Raw genomic sequence first — 22,704 nt, 5'->3', positions numbered from 1 at the left:
GCAACTCCTCAATTTGCATGTGCATAAAAAGTTCATGAGACTGTAACTGGTGATTTCCACATTCCCCATCATTAAGATCATTTGAGATTTACAAAGCACAATTGGCTTGGTACAGTCAGGAAAAGTATTTAAACAATTTTAAATACTTTTTTAAATGTAAATATTCCAACTCGGAATCAGACTAACTAGAGTTATGTCCCATTATATGGAAATGCATGAAGTAAGGACAGATAATTGTTGATAATGACATTGTCTTCCAAAGTGGGTACAAAATTTCTGGCCTTATATTTCTGTTCCTGCCTATCCCTGGCCTTCAACAGAAATAAATCCAACAAAAAAATGCTTTCTCTATAGCATAAATGACAACACAGGAAAAAAAATTAACTGTAAAACTAAAGTTTCTACAGCAAGAACATTAAAAATGGTAAGAAAAGAAGTCCAAACCACTAATTGTCATCTTTGCTATTAGGTACAATCTTTCCATCTGAGCACAGATAGAGAAGGCAAAGAAATGCATGACATCCAGAAATTTTAAGAGATGTTTTTCTAAGGCTTTTGCAATGGCCTTATTCAAAAGAGGGCAAAACAAGGTTAGAGGCTGACAAACAATTGCCATCAGCCTCAAGGATGGTTTCTTTTTTACATATGATAAAATAACTTCCTCTAAAAAAACAAGAACATGAACAAGATTTTCTTCAGTGAGAAGCTGATAATATCTAACAGTACTCAGTGTTCCCTGACTAAGTTTCACAAATCTAAATATCAGAGAGTAACCAGTTAAAAAAAAAATTATATTGTATTCCAAGTAAAAATGGAGGATGTTCTCCATACAACATGTTGTTGTTACTTGAGGGATTTCCTGACAAAGGATGTTGAAGATGAAAAAGTTTACAAAGTTTCCAGAAGACACTGGACAAAAGCTTAGGAAATATATGAGCTGAAAATAATTGGAGACTGGGAGAGCATTTGTGGGAAGTATCATATTGCACTTTCTTCTGTGAACATGTGTTTAAAAGCCTGAGTACCAGTCTAGAGGTATCACGGGTTTCACCCACTACACCCATTCCTAAAGTACACAATATAACCGAATATATACAATGAGATTGATCCAAAACAGTTTTATCTGGACAAGATGATGTGGTATGAGCTACTGTACAAAACAGAAAGCAGTAGAGTAGAAAGCAGAAGTTAACCTACAGGACCCCACAAACATTTTGTCCTTGTTATGCACTTCTCTCTACCTTTGAATTCTATCCCAACCCTGTCCCTGAATCTGGATTAAACTCTTCAAGGCAGAGGTTATTTCTTACTGTGAATTCCAACAATGTGAGCTATCAAAAAAAACTTAATCTTAATTATAATCTTTATACTCAACTGTAATAATAACAAATAACATATTTTTTAAAAACACTGCAGGTGAAACTGCTTCCTGTGCTTCCATTTATACCCCTGTAAATTTGGTAAACAGAAAGGAATTAAACTAATTACCTTTCCAAAATTAACTTTGATATTTTTATAGGAAGAACAATATTAAATAATAAAAAATTACCATTATAATGAAATATCCTAGAAAAAATAGAAATAAAATAAATAAGGAAATAAAAAAACAAACCTTCACTTCTCTCACACAATAAACATTTTTAATAATAACCCACCTATGCAAACATAAAAATATATTTAAAATATTACACTCCTGATTTGTTTCTAGAGTAATGTTCATTATACAATTGGGCCACTATATAACTGGGCCACTGTTACGCAAAAGTGAGAGAAGAACCTTAGCATTGCAGATCCAAATTCCAGATTTCTTAAGACAAGAGAAAATTATTTTCCAACATTATTTTCCAGCTTCTGGGAAAAGGATGTTGCATGTTACTTCCCACCTTTTCCCCCACTTCTGTTCTCCTGCTTCCTCCCCACCCCCCTCATCCCAATCCACCCCACACACACACAAAAGCAACTTCTAACTCCTACAGCAAAAGGTGTGCATGGGTATGCATTCTATCGTTTACAATACTGGGGGGGAGGCTTAGGTGGGAGGGGTGGTGTGGAAAGTGACAATCCTGTCGTTTAAATAGAAACTAAAATATACCTTTGGCATTTAGGTTAGAAGCTGTCTTGCATTTTAGCTCCAACCCTGACAGTCAGAGAAAATCACTGTGTTATCAAGGGAGATTTGGGAAATACTCAAAATTCACATTTATCTATAATCTTCTCACATGAACGGTCACAGAAGACAGTTTGATAGCCTAGAACCTTTGGTGGTCCTTCCCAAATCTAAATCTAATGTAACTTGTGAAACAGCATCCTATTCAAGAATTGGTGTCGAACATATCATGTAGGCTGCTAAGATGAAGACAGAATTGAACAAAGCTTTGTTTCTTCAGTATTTGAAAGAGCTCTATTAACCTCTGACACATACTCCTTCGTGTAAAGCACCCTACAAAGCCCAGCACTTCACATCTGCAAATGCCATATTACATACAGTGGTAGCAATACCTCTGATAAAAAATCATGAAAATTAAGACACTAGATGGTCACTACAGATATTTCACTATTTCCTCCAAAGGAAGGAACTGAAATGAAGATAAGCCTTAATGATTCTGTGTTTCTAAGCATAAAATAAACTTAAAACCAGATATGGTCTCAGTGTCCTTATGACTGAGAAACAAACAAGATGCTTAATGGAGCATGTAAAAATGAAAATTCAAATATTCTGTCATGGGGTTCTCTTAATCCTTTCAACAATCACTTTGTATAGTTGTTATGTTCTAATTTAGTGGGAAAATAAATAAGAAGTGAGAAAAAACTGCAGTAGATTAAATTGTACTGAATTTCATGGTACCATTTCATTGAATGGTATTTCACAGTGGAAAGAACTAGTCTGAAGACCAACGACTCTAATCTATTAATGGTAGCTATAAAAATTTGGTTGAGAAAGACTACGTTCCATTATATATAAAGCAGTAGTTAAGAAGACCTTAAAGTGACAAAGTGAGGCATAGCACTTATTTTCTCTAAAAGTTTTTCTACTTTTCTGAAAATTTCAAGAAATCCATGGTTGACCAAAGCAAATCACAATAAAAATCAAAGCATTGTTAGTCCTTCCTTCTTAGTTTAACAATATCATATATCACTTCTTCTGGTTGAGCTGGAGGCAGAGGCATTTCTGCCACCTTAATAAAAAGAGCTTTACCATTTTCTCAAGAAGAAAAATTCCAGCCAGAAAATTCTACCTATATTCCCAAAACAATTTCAGCCTTCCAACAAGTGCTTCAGAAAAATGAGGTATTTCAATTTAGTTTATTTGTATGCAACTTTTCATTTAACTGTTCCTTATTTCAAAGAGAGAATAAAAGCTTTACCTCAAAATTAAGCAAAAGATCTTTGTCTCTCAAAAAATGATTCATAATGCACAGTTAACCATTTAGAATGATCACCATCAAGCCTGATAATCTGTGGATTTCCATTTAATTACTCTCTCAAACTACATTCTGATCCACAAGAAACCTTGGTTTATATGTTCCTTAAATTAAAACATAAACTTGGTGGATACCAAGGTCTCTTATCTACTGACGCCCATCTTAAAAAAATATGTTTTCACAAAGAAGTCTGGGTGAAATGTAAAATTACAACTTTTTAAATAATCTTAATAGATAGGATTTAGTTTTGTCAAGAACAATTACTGTATGAAAACAGAGGCAACTGTCTAATTTATATATATATATATATATATATATATTTAAATATTTAATTATGACTCATGTACAAGGCAGACTCAACAAAAACCAAAATAATAATATTAATATTTAATTTTTAGATTAATAATCAGCTCTCCAAAGAAGAAAATAATGTACTTTAAGAACCCTGCTGAAACACTGATTCACAGAGAAAAAGCCAGGAGTTTCCGAGTGGTATCATAGGCTGTTACAGATTCCATCTCTACACTTTTAATGGGTATTATTACCAACATATAATTTTAGGCTAGTTAATATCTTGTGAAAGCATAGTTTCAAAACTATTCAGAATGCTAAAAACCAGAAAAGAGTTTGACCTCCAAGAGCTGCCATCCTTTTACAGAGGACATTATCATGAGTAATAAGCACAGTGCAGCTTTGATGAGTGTGAGCCTCGGGTCTTCCACCATACACAGTTCATTGAGTTGAGTACTGGGCTGCAGGGCAATTTGGCTTTTTCCTTGCCACAGCATAACAGCTAAGGACTTTAGGGAATCCCTGAGAACACAGCAGCTCAGTCAATATGCTATTTCTCATATAAAGGGAGGGGGCCATTTCCAGGCAGAAACCCTAACGGGACTTGGTGTCCTGTTTAAGACAATAAAACACTGTTTGACACAACATCTTTTGTTTCTTATTCCTAAAAGGCAAAATGTTTATCCTCAGGAATTTGGTTTGACATTGAAAAGTATACAAACAATGAACTTACTAATTTTGGTGATAGCTAAAAATAAAATAATTCTGGACTATCATATTAAATAAAAAGCTTTCCAGACACAGTTTTCAAATTCACAACCTGGAGCTGGAAACATACACAATAATACTTTGACTTTGAAAAATATTTAGCAAGCTCAGATCTCTTTGGCTCATGTCTATATAATCTAAAATTAGAATTATTTCACTGGTTCCAAAAATCAATCTCTTGTGCCAGCAAGTGATTTTTTTTAAATTTTTAGTTTAATTTTAAAACCGCCTGATTTTTAATTAAGCAAATATATCATAGTATTTTGTGGGATACGGATCTGGATTATTTTAAATACCCACTTTTTAACCAAGATTTTTCATTCAAACATGTTGATTTCATTAGATCAGGATTCAGATACAGAAGAAATTTCAGTGAAAGGAAAAAGTGAGAGAACCCCACCTCACACAACAAAGTAAAAAGAGGGTACTAATTTAAAAACTTAAACCATTATTTTTCATTTTCCTTAACTGGTCTCAGTAGGTTGTTCTGTGCTGAGAAGTGTAGTGGTTGGAAAAACGTGACCATGGTATCTCAGGCTGAGGATAAGAAATGATTGGCTCCTACAGCAGTAACACATATCAATTTAAAGAGAAAGAATTAAAGAAATATAAAATTTATTTAAACCTTGTAAACAACGGCTAAAGAAAAAGAGAAAAAGAAGGGGGAAGGAAAAGGGGAACAATAATCCTACCTGATGTTTAATAATTTTATAATTATAAAACAAAATTCACTCAAAAAAAATCTCAATGTGAGCTCTTGCATGTGCAGAATCAAACCTTAAAAAAAATCAGTTTACCAATTACTGTGCAATTTTCAAAGATACTTAAGTAGGTCATTTGAGAACCATGACACAACTTTTCATTGCTGCCATTAAAATGACAAGAGCATTTTAAAATGTAAAAATATTTTACAGAATAAAAAATAAGAATAAAATCGGGTATGCAGGATTCTTTGCTCCTACAATCATGGCAATTTCTCATATACCTTTTGAAAACATTTTTCTGAACAGAAATCTACCAGAGACAGCAACTACTTTGTAATGCTTCTGTAAATTATTTAACACTGGCATAATTTTCAAATTACCCACATTATCTACTTTTAAAGAATATCTAGAGCATCACTAATTCACCTAATTCTTTTCATAACCTAATCAAGCTTTCCCCTAAATCTACCCTGAGTTTTTGGGTTTCTACTGTACCTATTATCTTTAGCCACTTCAAGTGAGACTTCTATTTAATATTCAGTCAGAATAGATTCATGACTACTGGAAAGCAAAAGACCATTTACTATGGAAGATTTTACTTATCCTTACATTCCTTGCAGAAATGTGCATTTTATCCTGTTAGCAGATCCATAAGACTATTCTATAATTAATATGATTGTAATATTACATTATTTTGGCTTAAGTTTTTGTTTGTTCCTTCCTGACTGTGATGAGAACATAAGTTCTTTTTAACCAAAAAATTAGTCCAGAAATCTGCACACAATCCTTTTTTTAGTAAGATATAAATGTGAAAATAAAAGGGCTTAATGATGACACAGTAGAAGTGAAGTCCAATTACATTAAAACAGGTGTCTGATGTGTTGCAAAGTGAAAGATATCATTAGGACTAGAGAAAAAGGAGAAGAGCAGTCACATGGATCCTTAAGGGTGATACCAGTAACATTGGTGAGAATAATAGCTGCTGACGTCTCAATGAAATTAGCTACAGCAGAGCTGGATTATGAGGCACTGAAATAGTACTCTGAGAACTCAGAACTGACCTATTAATCACATACAGAGCTAAAAAGCCCTACTGGGTACTAAAAGCTCACCAATGAGAATACAATTCACTAGAAACTTTCTGATATTTATAGTCACAGTCTATACACAAAAGTAGGGTATGTGAGAAAAAAAATCATGCAATGAGTATTCTGAAACTTCTGCTGAAGATATTTCATCTCCACTGGGGGTGGGGGGGGGAACATACCAAGAAAATAAGGTGAGATACTTGCTAGTTTACCATTTTTCAGAAAATATTTTCTCAAGAATTGACTACCCTTAAAAAATAAAGGGAAGAAAATGCTTTATTAGGTTCCAGCAGCAGTCATGCTTTCCATCCTGCATGTTATTGGTATTAGTGCTCTATAATGCTTGAAGCAAGATGCACAGCAATAGCTATATAGAAAAAATCTATCAGGGGTACTAATGTTGTCTTATGAAGAAAATATGTAAGTATTTTATAGGAACATATAATCATAAAACTACTTCAAATAATAGGGAAATGTGAAATGTAATGCAAATAAGCACCAAATGTACCAAGCATTATTGAAGAAATAAAAAAGAATGCACTCTTAAATATGACTCAAATTACATGCTTGAAATGTTATCTGGAAGCTGTTGAAACAAATACCTTACAAAAATCATTTTTTACAACATCTATCTTTTCTGTCTAGTGAGGAAAAGTAAAAACAATGTAACATATTGCCAAATACTCAAGCTAAATCAAAATAGAAACCATTTCTATAATTGAATGAGATAGAAAAAACATAGTGTACTTGCCACTTTATTTCAGATATTATAGAATATGCATATAGGAACTAAAGTGATATAAAATTTCACCCAAATAATTCATGAATAATGTCAGATAAAATTAGGCTGTCAGTAAAAGACATACAAGCTCTTATTAGCAGTTTAGCATGTTAGCAAAAAAAAACTCCTTAATATATTACTTTAGGTTACTTAGTTTATTAGAAAACATTTGAATTCAGAACATTAATTACAGAAAAGCACACATTTTGTCTGAGCATATAATACATATAGAAAATCTTCAGCAGAAATAATAGAATTATTATATTTTTGATGCATGGACAATAAGTACACTGTTTGCTGTACTTTTTATTTTATAGATTAGTATCTTGAGACTATTTTAAAGAGATATTTCATACCAGATCAGGTTGAAAATACTTGAATTACACAGCATAGTGAAATTGAAAGCTATGATCAAAGTTATGCTCAATTATAGAAAGCAGTTGTGCTCAGCCATGTTAGTTTTTTTGATCCAAATGAGGTGTGAGCCCTAAGTATTAAAGGATTATAAAATAATCTAACAAGGAAAAAGGAAAAGAAGTTTGCAAATAATACTGCTGAAGTAAATAGATTTTTGATTTAGTTATCTCATAAAAAACCCTTAAAAATCAATTTGGATTATTCATAAATTATTTTTAATCTGTTTTTCTCACTGAGATGAAAAACCTATTGAGATAAGAAGCTGCTGCTAGAGGCATCATAATTTATTAAACAGCTCTGCCATGAGACAATAGGATCTACATTTAATTGCTTCTGCTGCTTGCTGATTGCCCTATTCACCTTGATACAGAATCACTATGGGAGCATTCTATGTAAAATATAATGTCTCAGCAAAAAGAACTGCAATAAAGACCCATAACATTACTACATGGCCTAGTATTCAGTGCATTCTACAAGTCTGTGCAATGGGAGAAAACAAACTCTCTGCATTCTTGCTGTTATTTTTGGTGGATGAGGATACCATGAGGACCATAAACTCTCATGTGAGCTTGGCAGACTGCTCCAGCACATAGCTACCTTTTTCCAATGAACTAGCTTTTTACATGTTGAAATTACTAATGCAATTTAAGCCAAAAGTGCTCTTGGTATTAATGGAAACCAAAGAATGATTTTCAAAGAATGCCTTGGTCTACTCGTGCAAATCCCATTTTCAAAGGTTTAAATGACTTTTTGAACTTTCTTCATGGATCTAATATTATACCAAGAATCTACTTTGTCCACAGTTTCATCAATTTCTTTTCTTATTTTTGTGACTTTAAAAGAAGTAGCTGATCACTAGCCTGTAAAAATGTATTTTTGAAGAGGTAAATAATTTATATATAATTTTAAAAATATATCATTAGTTAAGATACAGTGAGAACCCAAATGCATATCAAATATAATTTAAAATATACTTAAATAGTAAGTTTATACATTTTGGATATCAATTATACTTACTTATACAAGCAGTTGCATCACTAAAACAATTCTACCAGATCCTTGTTATTCCAAAAAATTTAGTCCTCAAAAATGGCAGGTAAAAAAATGCAAACAAACAAAGAAAGCAAATGCCAAAAAGTCCCCAACCAACAAATCAAAAGAAAAGTACTTAAATGAATCCATTCGCTAGAATGGATTTTCTAGCTGCTCTGCTGTCACAGGCTCCACATCCTACAAACCACTTCACAGCTATTTTTAACATGCAACAGTCAATTATTTTCATGCCTTTCTCCAATATCCTATTCCAGTGGCCAATTAAACCCCATTGATTTCTTCTATTTTGCCAACACAGCTCTAACAGAGAAGTATTAGAAAATCCAATGGTCTGTAGCTAAATCTGCCGAACCATGTTGGTTAAACTTGCCCTTAAAACTCTGGAACAGTAGAGGAGCCACAGGTGAGATATTTCTTTTACCATCTCAAGTACATCTTTACCAAAGGTTACTTTTCTAAAATTATGTTGTTTTTTATTTTTTAATAAGAACTCTCTTAGACTCTGCCACTTTCTATCATTGCAAGTATGTATTTAGAATGCAAAAATAATCCAATATTTGCCATTCAATTTCACAGTGTGTTTGGAATTCTCATGTTCAGTAGTTGAAAATCTATGTGCAATAACAATACAGATCACTGGACATACTTGCACACCATTTTTTAATTTCCCTGTCCTGACTTCTATTGTAAAGAAAAAGAATTCAATCATATCATATCATATCATATCATATCATATATTGTTTTCTCCTGAAAAGGAAACTGTCTTGATTCATAACAGAAAGTCTCACTCAAAAATCCTTGACTGCATCTACCTAAATGTCATAGCAGTCAGGTAAAGTCCCTAGTGACTGGAAAAAGAAAAATGTTGCATCCATTTTTAAAAAGGGTGAAAAGAGGACCCCAAGAACTACTGACCTGTTAGCTTCACCTCTTTTCCTGGGAAGATCCTGAAGCAACCCTCCTAGAAACTCTGCTAATGTTCTTGGAGGACCTGGAGGTGATTCATGACAGCCAGCATGGCTTCATCAAGGGCAACCTGCCTGACCAACCTAGTGGTCCTTTATGAAGAAATTACTGCATCAGTAGAAAAAGGAGGGCCTATGGATATTCTGGACTTGTGTAAAGTCTTTGACATGGAAGGGACACAACATCCTTCTCTCCGAGCTGGAGAGAGATTCATTAGATGGATAGACTATATAGCAGATGAGAAATTAGCTGTCTGGTTGCATCCAAAGAGTAGTTGTAACAGCTCAGTGTCTGCATGGAAATCAGTGATGAGTGGTGTCCCATACAGGGACACATACTGGACTAGGACTGATTATTATCTTCATCAATTTCATAGTAGGATCAAGTTTGCAGATGACTCCAAGAGGAGTGGGACCATTGACGTGAAGGATTGACTACCAGACAGAAGGATGTGGACAAGCTCAAGAAGTGAATTCATCTGAATTTTATGAGGTTGAACAAGGTCAGGTAGAAAGTCCTGAATCTGGGTTGGGGCAACAATAAACAACAACACAGGCTGGTGGACAAAGGGATTGAGAGCAGCCCTGCCCAGAAGGGCTTGGGGGTGCTGGTGGCTGAGAGGCTGGACCTGACCCAGCCATGGCCACTCCCAGCCCAGAGAGCCAAACACGTCCTGGGCTGCATCCAGAGCAGTGTGGGCAGCAGGGCCAGGGAGGGGATTCTGCCTCTCTGCTCTATTCTGTTCTGGTGAGACCCCACCTGGAGCAGAGTGTCCAGGTTTGGAGAACTCTGCACATGACAGAAAGACAAGGACCTGTTAGAGCGAGTTCAGAGCGGGGCCATAAAGATGATCAGAGGGGTAGAACAGCTTAACTAGAAATAAAGGCTAAAAGAATTGAGGTTGTTCATAATGAGAAGTCTCCAGGGTGACCTTATCCTGGCTTTTCAGTACTGAGAGGGATTTCATAAGAAAGATGGGGACAGACTTTTTAACATAGTTATAGGACAAGGGGTAATGGTTCTAAAGCTGAAAGAAGGTAGACTCAGTCTAGAACTAAGGGAGAAATTTTTCATAATGAGGGTAGTAAAATATTGGATCAAGTTGCCTAAAGAGGTGGTGGATATCCTTTTCCTGGGAAAATTTAATATCAAGCTGGATATGGGCTCTGAGCAACGTGATCTCGTTGAAGATGTCCCTGCTTATTGCAGAGGTGGTTGGACTGGACGACCTTTAAAGGTCCCTTCCAATCCAAATTATTTTTTGATTCTATGCGGTCCCCCAAAAGACTCAGAACACTAAAAAAAAGGTCTTCCTTGCTTTTTTAAGACATGCAAGCACATTTGTGCTTTTTCCCCCAACAAATATTGATGATAGTGCACAACTTACCCAGGATGCCAAAACCTCGTTTGATATCAGAAATATGATACATCTTAAAGCCTGTAGCACTTACTGCTGCTACAACAAATCTCATTTCAAATGTTTCAATGTCCTAAATTTACACTCTTGAAACCTAAAACTGAGGCATCTTGAGTACTCAGTATTTTTAGAGCACTTCAAGCACTGGTGAATAGCTAGAAAAAAAGAGTAGGTTTTTATGAAATTTAGGAATGCTTCTAACTGTCTCATTCTGTGTTTTCTGTAATTGACAGTAGAAATACTGAGCACATTTTTGATAAGGAAAATATTACATCATTGTTGCTTTGAGAGGTTGTGGTACTTTCCCAATCTTGTCTCTTACCCGCACTATTGATAATGTGGAAGGATAACACAACTGGACTAGACTGCCATTCTATAAGAGCATCCCTCATCAAGAGCTCAGAGGCACCTAAAGCACTAAAGGTCTGTATGAGGGATTCTTGAAAGTATTCAGACTGATGTTAACAGATTAACGTCTGTGGTTATCAGAGATATGGATTAATCATCACTGCAGACTCCATTCTATGTTTCTCTACTGAACAGGTCTACATGGATAATGCTTGGACTCTGCTATTTCTCACCCATGTGTAATAACAGACTGGCATCTTTACTGGCATCATTGTCACAGTACATCTGAATTGCAAGAGTAAGTTGCTGCATGAAGCTGAGACATCTCCATCTCCAGTGATGCACCAGCACAAGCTCAGTTTGAGGGTACAAGAGGTGGGAAGCACTGAGTGGACAAATAGCTCTACAAGGGCTTTGCCTGGCCACTGCCAGAACTCAGAAGTCATTTCCATATGGATAGCACAAACTGAAGGTGTTTTCTAATCAAGACTGTTATATAAAAGATCATAAGTTTTAAAATTATTTCATCTAAGGTTTGGTTTAAATCAGAAGACATGTTCCAAAGCTATAAAAGTGGGGAAACAGATACATATAATCATGTAGGCTTCATTTCTTTAAGAAACCAGGGAAAAAATCCCCATATATAAATACTTTTATATATATATAAGAGCTTCACAGCATTTCTTCCTGCCTAGCATTCTGTATCTATTCACTTGATTAAAATCCAGTAAAATACCTTTGAATATATGGAAAGTAAATGGCATTTCAAGAAAGAAGTGAACTTTAACTTACAGTCACAAGTACGTTTGCGTATTTTGTATTTTCCAAGTAAAAAGATCTTTATTAAAAGTACTAGATAAGGAAATATGCATTTTTGGGCACTTCGTTTTGTTTTTTTTTTATTATCAGGGGGATGGCAAAAATGAAACATTCCAATGAAAGTTGCAAAGAGAAAGACTGAAAATCTGCAGGTGTGTTTGTTTTCACCAGTGATTTAAATATATTTTTATTCTAATACAGATGCCACTATCTAGTGATCAGATCTTTTCTATATACAAATTCTAAAGGCAGATTCTGATAAAATATACTGTATTCTGCTCCAGGATGTACTTTCATTTTGCCTCTCCAAATTTTTTTTTAATATATTGTATAAAAAATGAAACAATGACCTGAACATCTGATCTTCTAGAAGGATTGCATGTAACCATGGTTCAAAAATGTTCATTATGCAAAAAACTTCTTAAAACTTTTATTCATAGTCACTTTGCAGGAGATAAGCAATGCTCTAAATCATCTTTAAAATCCTTCTTCCACTTCATGAAACAAACAAGTGAGTCTCTATCTGGTACAATCCCTACCTTATTATGACTTAATCTCTGATTCCTGCTTGGTTGCCATAAATAGGCAGATATTAGCTCAGCTGCAGCTCAGCATGCATACCTTTTTGTATCTGTGGCATTCCCAGAAGCAGTTACTTCACCACAAGCCACATCTCCTTGCAAAATGAAATCTTACAGAAAGAAATATGATTAGGCTTTGAGGATTATACAGTGTATAGAGATTCCACTCTTACTAAAAGATGTGTATAGCATATGGCTCACCAACGTGTGATTCAATGATTAAGCATAACAGCATTTAAAATTCGAAAATACTTATTATACATATAACCAAGATTGCACCTTAACTCTATTTTTATCCAAATATAGTGTCTAATAGCCAAAATGAAACCCCTCAGTAAAAATCTGTCTAATGTCACAAAGGGTAATTTCAGTATTCATGGGCTGGATACTCAAAATACTGTTGAATTAGAAAGGGGAATACAAAACCAAAAACAGTACAAAAACAAAGCAGTACTTTTCCCATCTCAGCAATTTCTAGGATTATACCATCACGGGACAGGTTACTCTGCCACAGATATTCCATGAGAAAGACCACTCTCTATGCCAGTTATTCAAAAAGATGAAAAATTCTGTGGGGTAACTCACAGTCTCTGCTTTCTGTCTGCTTTACTTTTACCCTGAAGAGTATTCCCAAGACATTTAAGGTGAAAAGTCCAAACAGTAACAAAGAAAGATGAAGTTGATTTGCACCCTTCCCCAAATCTCCAAGATATCAGTGTTAAAGAGAAAAAAAAATACACTCTCCCAGCATTTGAGACAACCAGTAAGAAATGCAGAAGGGCTGAAGTTATGCCAAAAAATAAGTCAATGTAGCACTGGGTATGCCTCAACCTGTACATGAAAATATACTTTTCTCTACAATACTATCCTAACATTCATGGAATTTGGGTTCCACTTTTCTCCCAGGTGTTAATTTCTTCATATCTCAAAACTCTAAGCTTGTGGAGAAAATGATCATTTTTATTTCACCTTGTGTGTTGTTTATTTGAAAACAAGAAAAAGACAATAAAACTTTTGAAAACTAAAAAGATGACATGATGGATGCCAGACTAAAAAATTGTCATAAAGTAGAATACGCACAGAGGCCAAATATAACAAATGAAATTGTGTGGCTAATTTGGAATGTCTATAAAAGTTCAGACCCACTGTTTACAAATCAAAATATTGAAGAAAGGCAAAACACAGAAGACAAATAGCAGTTAGAGGCCATGTTTGTTAGAACGGTTATGCCATGAGATCTGTTGCATGAAATAATACTTTATAATGGGCAGGGAAAAAAACATGAGTGACTGATTTCAAGACAGTTTCTGGAACTTTCAGATCCCCCATATATTGAAAAGCATTGGATAAAACACATCTCTCTGACTTTAAGGATTAAATAAAGTATCTGAAGTTGGAAGACTAAGTTACCATTTAGATCCCTAGATATAAATAAGTTGATGAATGGATGCAATCGAATACAAAGCTCAATATATTTACTTCTCAAACTGGTACTATTTTAGTAAAAAAACCTGCTAGTGGAGGATGGTATGATTTGTAGATTGCTATTTCACTAAATAAAATTGTATTTTTTGTCTTGAATATGCACATTTTAGTTTAGTTGAGCATTGATTTCCATACATTTCTGAATGTATCTAGATACTGAATGTGACATGATACTTGTTCTCTGTCTGAAGTTTTGAGAGTGCATATAGGTAATACGCCTCACTCCTTTTTCAATTATTACACTTACTCTGTTAAAGACAAATGATCCCAAGAAGTAACAGTGGAAGATGACACTCTTAAATTCACAGACCTGGAAAACAAAACCTCAAAAATGGCCTAAGGTGCATAAAATATTGGACCCAGAGAATGGATCAAGAGCAGCTTTGGGAAAAGAGACTTTGCAGCATTTGTGAATGAAAAGCTCAATGTAACTTGTCCACCTACACTCACAGCCCAGAGAGCCACACGTGTCCTGGGCTGCATCCAGAGCAGTGTGGGCAGCAGGGCCATGGAGGGGATTCTGCCCCTCTGCTCTGCTCTGCTTGGCTCCAGTGAGACCACACCTGCAGTGCTGCATTCAGTTTTGGGGTTCTGAGCATCAGAAGGACATGGACTTAGAGGAGGGCCACAAAAATGATCAGATGGATAGAACACTCCTCCCAGGATGAAAGGCTGAGAGAGTTGGGGCTGTCCACTCTGGAGAAAAGAAGGCTCTGGGGAGATCTTATACCACTTTCCAGTGCCTGAAGGGGGCCTAAAGGAAAGCCAGAAAGTGATTTTTTATAAGGACATAGACAAGGAGGAATGACTTTAAACTGAACAGGAAGAGGTTTAGGTCAGATATTAGGAAGAAATTTCTTACTGTGGGAGTGGTGAGGCACTGGAACAGGTTTTCCAGAAATTGTGGACTCAGCATCCCTAGAGGAGCCCAAGACAAAACTGGATGAATCTCTGGGTAACCTGGTGAAAGTTCCTGTCCATGGTATGAAGGCTGGATCTAGATGAATCCTTAAGGTTCTTCTAACACAAACCATTCTATGATTCTATGGTCTTTGTATTCAGTAAAAATAAAAAATAGCAACTGAATAGCAACTGATCCATCAAACTAAATCTTAAAATAGCAGTCAAAAACACAGTCAACCTGCTTTTTTAAATATATCTCAAGTATTTATCTGTAAACTAAATGAAAATAACACTGCAATCAATCATTTGGTAAAATCGAATCCCTCCCTTGAGGGCACTCCTTGTTCCCTGAAGGCATTATTTGCCTATAGAGAATATAGTTGAATACTGTAGGCTGTCACAAATGCAAAGGCAAACAAAACATCTTTTCCCTAATATCCATGTGCATATATCACTGGGATATATAAGCCTCTAAGCATGATGCTCCTACTCTTACCAGAAAGGCTATTTCACCATGAAGGGACTGCCCTGCTCTGAATCTCCAAGGTATATAAAAAATCAGCTGTAGTTTTCTTCCCAGTTTAAAGGAAGTTAAATGGAAAGCGTCCTTGTTTGTGAGTAACAGAAGGTATACTGACATCAACAGAAAAAAAAATTGCACTTAAAAAACTAATGGTTTAAGAATTTGACCTTTAAAATCTGTTCAAATAAATTTGTAAAGAAAAATAAATCCATTAATAATGTGAATAAGACACATAAAAAGAATGGAATATAAAATGATATGATGCAATATGGAATGCCATTTTTTTCTTAAATGGTTTTAAATATCACATTTTTATTCAAATAAGCATAGAGCTGACCTTAGAAATTCACCAAATAACTGTTGTGCCAAGCCCAACAATTTGTGAATTGTGAATACACACAAACATTCTGTAAGAGTTACATGTATGTGATAATCCATACAATTTAAACCTCAGCTACTGAGATCAAAAATGTATCCACATGTCAGATCAAACTTTTGGTCGTGACTAAACCTAAGAATTTGGTCAGTGATTTGGTCATTACATAAGGAGCTACATTTCATTGCAGATGGAAAGAGCTCTCTTTTCACTTCTATAAGACTTGTTTTTTTTTTCCTGAAGGGAACAAGCAATCATCTGTCATACCAAAGTAAACCAATTAAAAGGAGACAATATGAATAACACAATCTAAACTGATTGCTTCAGACAATTTAAAATATGAAGCCACGCCACTTGAGAAAAAAAAAATTAAATCTTTCACATTTTTTGCTATGTTACTGAGTAAAGTCATTCAGTAAAATTAAAATTTGTGACATAGAGTAGACTAGAGATCATATTTTTGAGAGATTAACTAAGCCAAATAGAACTAAAAGAAACAGATTCCTTCACATATCTGAATTTGAGACTTGGGTATACTCAATTTCACTATAGCTTTCCAGAGGTTGAATATCTTTAATCTTCAGGGAATTGTTTTATTCAGTTCACAATAGCAGACGAGTTGCTGCCTAAATAAGGCAAAATTCAAATGTTCATATCATTTTTTACTACACATTTTTAAAAGGAGTAATAAATTCTCTAGGTAATCTAGGAATATCAATTTAGCTAGTTGTAAAATTAGAGAAATAAATGCCCTTTCTCTTAATATTTTTACATTCCTCATAGTATCAATGGATCAGACACCTAAAAATAGTTTCTTAAGAAAAATTATCCATTTGTTTTTCAGATGCTGTGCTTGATATTATCCACTCCTTTGAAGCCTTTTATTTTGTGCCCTCCATTTCGCTAATTCCATGGAGTGAGTCACAGAAGGAAAATTATTCTGTTTATTAGCATCTACTGACAAGTAGCTTTTACTAGAAATATTCTTGTATTTTGTAATGGTTAAAATAACAATTATCTTAAATCATTCTGCTATGATCAAAGAGTTAAGTGAGTCACAAAAATATCTAGCAGCATGTACTCAGTTTAGGTTTCAGCAGGCATCTGAATTAATATTAGAACAAAAGTTGCCATTGAGTATAGTGTGTCCCTGAAAGCTAACTAATTCTATTTCAGTGAGATTAAAGTACAATAAGCTCTAAATTATAATTGATAGCCAACCTTCTTAATTTTCTGTCAGCTTTCAATATATTTATGTTGTTCTCTCCCCCTCTCTCTACTCTTCTCCCTGCCCACAAATACTGTGCTGAAAATATCAAACAAAATAGTCAATCTTCACTTACGGACGTAGACAATTCTTTGGCTGTCTATGAATGCCAAATGCATGGATTTCAAGAAAACCTGCTAATTACCATTTTATTTAACACTATAATTTCTTTTTTCGTATGAGCCATTCCTCTTCAAATAAAGACCACACCCACTAAACTCAGGCCACAATGTTTAGAAACAATATAAGCACCCACTTACCCACCTACAAAATACTCTATAAATTATACAATGCTTTATAAATGAAATTACTTATAAATAACAAATGTGTAATCAGTCATACCTAATGTAATAATACCTTAATTGCGTTTGAAGTATTTTTTCTTAATTAGTAAATTATACCTAGGTAGTGGCGCAGGACAGTTTTTGCTGCATGAAACTGCAGTATGGATTAACTCTTCCCAAAGAAAAGACAACTCTTTTTGAGTGTTAGGAGTGCAGTTAAGTGTGAAAAGACTGTAGAAAAACTGCATGAACACCCAACTGGTGTTTTATGAGTTGAAGAAGCTTCAGTTTTGTTTCTACTATTGTGACTTGATTTTCCATGAACATATAAATCAGGATTATATTAAGTGACAGTAAGACTTTCAGCAAGTTTATAGGATGCTTCAAAAAATTACTTTAACATAGACAGAAAATGACTGGTTAAAATCTATTCCCTACTTATAATGAGACATAGCATGTCAAGTGTTTTCAAACTGAATTGACAAAAACAGTAGTACATCAAAAGGATCGAGCTAGACAATAACTGCTTCATTTACAGATTATATGCTGAGGACAGAAGACCAGAAGACAGGGCTTGGCAAGATCCACATTTCAAATATAAAAAAGTTCCGTTTGAGTCAGTTGCGGTAATATTAACATAATAGTAATCGGAAAATGCAAGTTATGTGATCTCATTATTCTGGAAAAATAGATTAGAATCCCAACAGCATACTCATCTATCTAGGACATCCAAATTGATTAATTAGAGTTAATATTAGCTTGTATGGTTAAATTATCTTGCCCATGCAGAATAAATTTTGCATGCAAATGTACCATAACTATCGTATGGAAGACTATAGAGCATTTCTGTGGTAAGGGGTAATTCACATTTACATATACAGATACCTATCTAACCTACCCATCAGGGGTGCTGGCAGGCTTAGCTGAGTATGGTATCTGGAGTACTTTAAACTTTCCACATGCAAACATTACAGTAAGTCAAATGACTGCTAATATAAAAAACAAAAAACAAAAAACAAAAACCAAAAAAACAACAACAACAAAAAAAAAAAAAAATGAACCCTTGTGCTCCTTCCAAACAGCAAAAATTATTTAATCTCTTATCTGATATTCAGCATGCTGAATGCTGGTTAGATGCTACTGGGCAAATGAGGTGTTATAAATACAAAAGAAAAGGCATAAGAGACCTTAAAATTTAACCTTTTGTTTCAGTCAGTATCCTACTACATCCTACTACATTCATTTTCACTTGAGAAATAGACTTCGACTATGCCCAGAGAAAAGTTTCACCTGTCACTGAGCATAAGAAAACAGGACTTTAGGTGACCTTTCATACTTAGCAGTACTGCCAAAATCTACTGTTCAGAGACCAACATTCTTTGCTCTTAAAGACTGCTTTTTAATTTAGAAAACCATTTTTTTTCCCAAATTCAGGTTCAAATCCAGATTTCCAAAGGATAACCTGAGATGTTCCTCTAGTGTTCATATGTTAAGTGTAAAATATATGAAAGCTAATTAAATACTGTATTGAAATGCAGTTAGGAAAGAAGCCTTTTTTCTTTTGCCACTATAAAATATAAATAATAAAATTCTTCTAGAAAAAGCAGATGAATAAATACTGCATGAAACATTTCTGTTAGAAGTGAACAGTTATGCCATGAGAAGGGCATAGCACTGGTCAGATTCAGTTCCCCATGATAACTTCATGAGCTGAGGTGACTCATCACATCCTAGGAACATAACGAAAAGTTGATTTCAGGAATTAGCATAATATCTTCATTTTCCATCAGTTTTCTTTACAGCTACATATTCTACTTTTATAGACTATAACAACTTGCATAATAATGGAAATCCAAACCAATTTTGGCTGGCTGAAAATCATATACTATTCCATAAGAGGCAAAAAAAAAAAAATTGGCATCATTATTTTAGAATACTGGCAAAAACAGAAGATTGAAGTTTATTAACTTCTTTCAGGGATTTACTAATCACAGAATCATTTGACTTGGAAAAGACCTTGAAGATCATGGACTCCAGCCTTAAACTGACCACCTCGTCTACTAGACCACAGAACTAAGTGTCATGTCTAGTCATTTCTTGAACACCTCAGGGATGGTGACTTTACCACCTCCCTGGGCGCTTAACATTCTAAAGCTTAACAACAATTCAGCGAAGATATTCTTCCTGATGTCCCAGCTGAATCCCCTAAGGCCATGTCCTCTTATCCTACCATGTGTTTCCTGGGAGAAGAGGTCAACCCCCATCTGGTTACAATCTCCTTTCAGGCAGTTCTGGAGTATGATAATGCCTCCTTTTCTCCAGGATAAACTCCCCTATCTCCCTCACTTCCATTGCCCATCTCTGGCCTTGCTCCTGTATCTCAGTGTCTTTCAAGGAGTGGGGGGCATAGAGCTGGACACAAGATTTGAGGTGTAGCCTCATCAGCACAGAAGCCAAGTACAGCGGGACAGTCCCTGCCCTGGCCCTGCTGGCCACAGCATTGCTGATCCAGGCCAGGATGCCATTGGCCTTCCTGGCCACCTGGGCACAGCCTGGCTCATGTTCAGCTGCTGTCACCAGCACCCCCAGGTCCTTTCCAGCCCCTCTGTTGCAGCCTGTGGAGCTGCCTGGGGTTGTTGTGACCGATGGACAGAACCCAGCACTGGGCCTTGTTGAACCTCACACCATTGGCCTCAGCCCAGATCCAGCCTGCCCAGATCCTCTGCAGAGCCTTCCTACTCTCCAGGACATCAACACTCCCACCCAGCTTGGTGTCATCTGTGAATTTACTGAGGGTGCACCCAATGGCCTCATTTAGATCATCAATAAGGAAACTAAACAGGGCTGGTCCCAGCCCTGAGCCCAGGGAAATGTCACTTGTGACTGTCACCAACTGGATGTCACTCCATTCACAGCCACTCTCTGGGCCCAGCCATCCTGACAGTTTTCAACCCAGCAAGGGGGGCACCTGTTCATTCCATGGGCAGTCAGCTTTTCCAGGAGAATGCTGTGGGAAATAGTGTTGCAGCCCAGGTAGGCTACATCCACAGCCTTTCCTTCATCAACTGGGCAGATCGCCTGGTCACAAAAGGCAACCAGGTTGATCACACAGAACCTGCCTTTCCAAATCCATGCAGGCTGAGCCTAATCCTCTGCTTGTCCTTCAAGTGCCACATAATGGTACTCAAGGTGATCTGTTCCATGACCTTCCAAGGTCAGGCTGACAGGCTTATAGTTCCCCAGATCCTCCTTCCAGCTCTTCTTGTGGGCAGTCATCGAATTGGCGAACCTGCAGTCATCCATGACCTCCCCTGTTAGACAGCACTGATGATAAATCGTGTTATTGATGATAAATGATGATACTAAGAATTTTTTGACAAAACAGTTAAAAATAAAATTTATACGAGGCAAAAGGTAACGTATAACCATGCATTTGCACTGTTTTTCATTAAAGTATACAGAACAATAATACTCAAGTAAATATGGGGGGATTAAAAAGGGACCAAGAGAGGATTTTTTTTTTATTCCCTGCCCTGATAAGCAAACTAAATTTTATTCAACCTCAATAGGCTGAAATTTGACAGAAAAGGATGAATAGTCACAGGTTACTTTTGATTCTGAAGTTAAGGTATTATTCTGTGGATTAATTTCAAATCTTTGCCAGTTTAAAGGCAGACATGCTTTTTCTGCTTCTATTTTCCTTATGGTTAAACTAAAAGGCACATGCAGTAGTTGTTTATGTAATTAAGCAAGCTAAAATTGAATACATCTTTATTTGGTTTGTCTTCACAAATGCAGATAGAATGCAATGGAAAGGAAAGCCAGGTTACATAACTCAGCAGTAAATGTTTCTAAAATAATTTCCAGTGTGAATGGCAGTAGGCTACATACTGTTCATACATAATTTATGCTGTATAGTGTGTAATGTGGTAAGTAGCTATAAATCCTACTCCTCCAATTATCACCACAAATTTTTCAGTATTTCCAGGCCTAACTTTAGTCTTACCCAGGACATCACTTGCTCCAACCACTGCACCTCTTTAATGTATTTTATATTTGCTCCTCTGTCATCCAAACTCTGAAACAGTTTCAGACAAAATACCCTATTTTGCTTACTCCAGTCTTTGCTTTGCAATCCATTTAGAGTCTATTTACATTATAGCTACATTTATCTGTCTGATATAGTTGTGCACCCAGTCATACTGCCTAGGAACATACATGTTTAATTGCTGCTTTTCGCCAGTAGTCCATCCCTACTTTTGCTAACATAATCAGGAGGGTTCAGACACTGGGATTTCTATTACATTTCCTAAAGGTTATGGGTTCCAAATCAAACCTTGCTATACAGGCCATCACTATTTTGGCTGTTCTTTCCCTAAATCCAAATAGAGGGCCTAACACAGAAGACACATCCACTACGTTGGCTTGTTACACAACATTAAATCCTGGACATTCAAAACTATAAATTGTATTTCAGAAAGGTTCACATTTTTATTCCCCACAACTCCTTCTCCCCATATTCTGTGCAAGACAAGCAAGAACTGGCATATGAAGGCAAAATGCATGTCTCTAAGGTACAGAAAATAACTTTAATATCAATGTTGTAGTTCTAAAATATTTGGTTCTGCATGCTCATAGAGGTTACAAACATCATGAAGCATATGACACAGGCCAAAGGGCACCTTTGATATCTTGCACCAGCAGTGAAGAAACATTATTAAAGATGATCAACTAGTATTTGTATTAATAAACATAAAACTATTTGTGTCCCATGAAAGATTCTTTCTTTTGTCTTCATTGTCATCCTCTAAAGGACATCTGAAAGTAGAATGAGAGAGTGTATACATATATATGCAGAATATTTCATGACAATTTCTACTCTCAGTAGAAAAGGATAGCACACCTTACAGTCATTGCATAGCTTTTTGAGGCTTCAGAATTAAAAGAAAACCAATGACTTGCAACTTAACATCCTGACACTCAAAAATGCCCCTTACAGACCTACTGTAGCATGAATAAGCAAACTTGCCTATTCTCTGAGAGCTGACATGAACAACAGCATGCTAAAAACATTTGCATTCTAAATTAAGGCCTGTGATTAGGTAAGCACAAATGCAGGCAGAAACCATGGTATGGTTTGCATTCAGTTAAAATAGCAAATACAGAACATATAATTATCTTCCTATGTCTTCCCATAAAACACTTCTGCTG

The 22,704-nt window shown here is 35.6% G+C and overlaps 1 protein-coding gene across 1 annotated transcript in view; it reads right to left on the bottom strand.

The window, feature by feature from the left end:
* The window catches only part of PDE4D (phosphodiesterase 4D), a 354,696-nt gene that overhangs the window by 226,351 nt on the left and 105,641 nt on the right, over positions 1-22,704 (bottom strand). The gene's annotated exons all lie outside the window — the stretch shown is intronic.

The sequence above is a fragment of the Agelaius tricolor genome, unplaced genomic scaffold, assembly GCF_023055355.1.
Source record: "Agelaius tricolor isolate 1412-34295 unplaced genomic scaffold, bAgeTri1.0.p SCAF_4, whole genome shotgun sequence".
NCBI classification, from domain to species: domain Eukaryota; kingdom Metazoa; phylum Chordata; class Aves; order Passeriformes; family Icteridae; genus Agelaius; species Agelaius tricolor.
The sequence above is the reverse complement of the archived record's forward strand: the minus strand, read 5'-3'. Positions and strand labels throughout refer to the sequence as shown.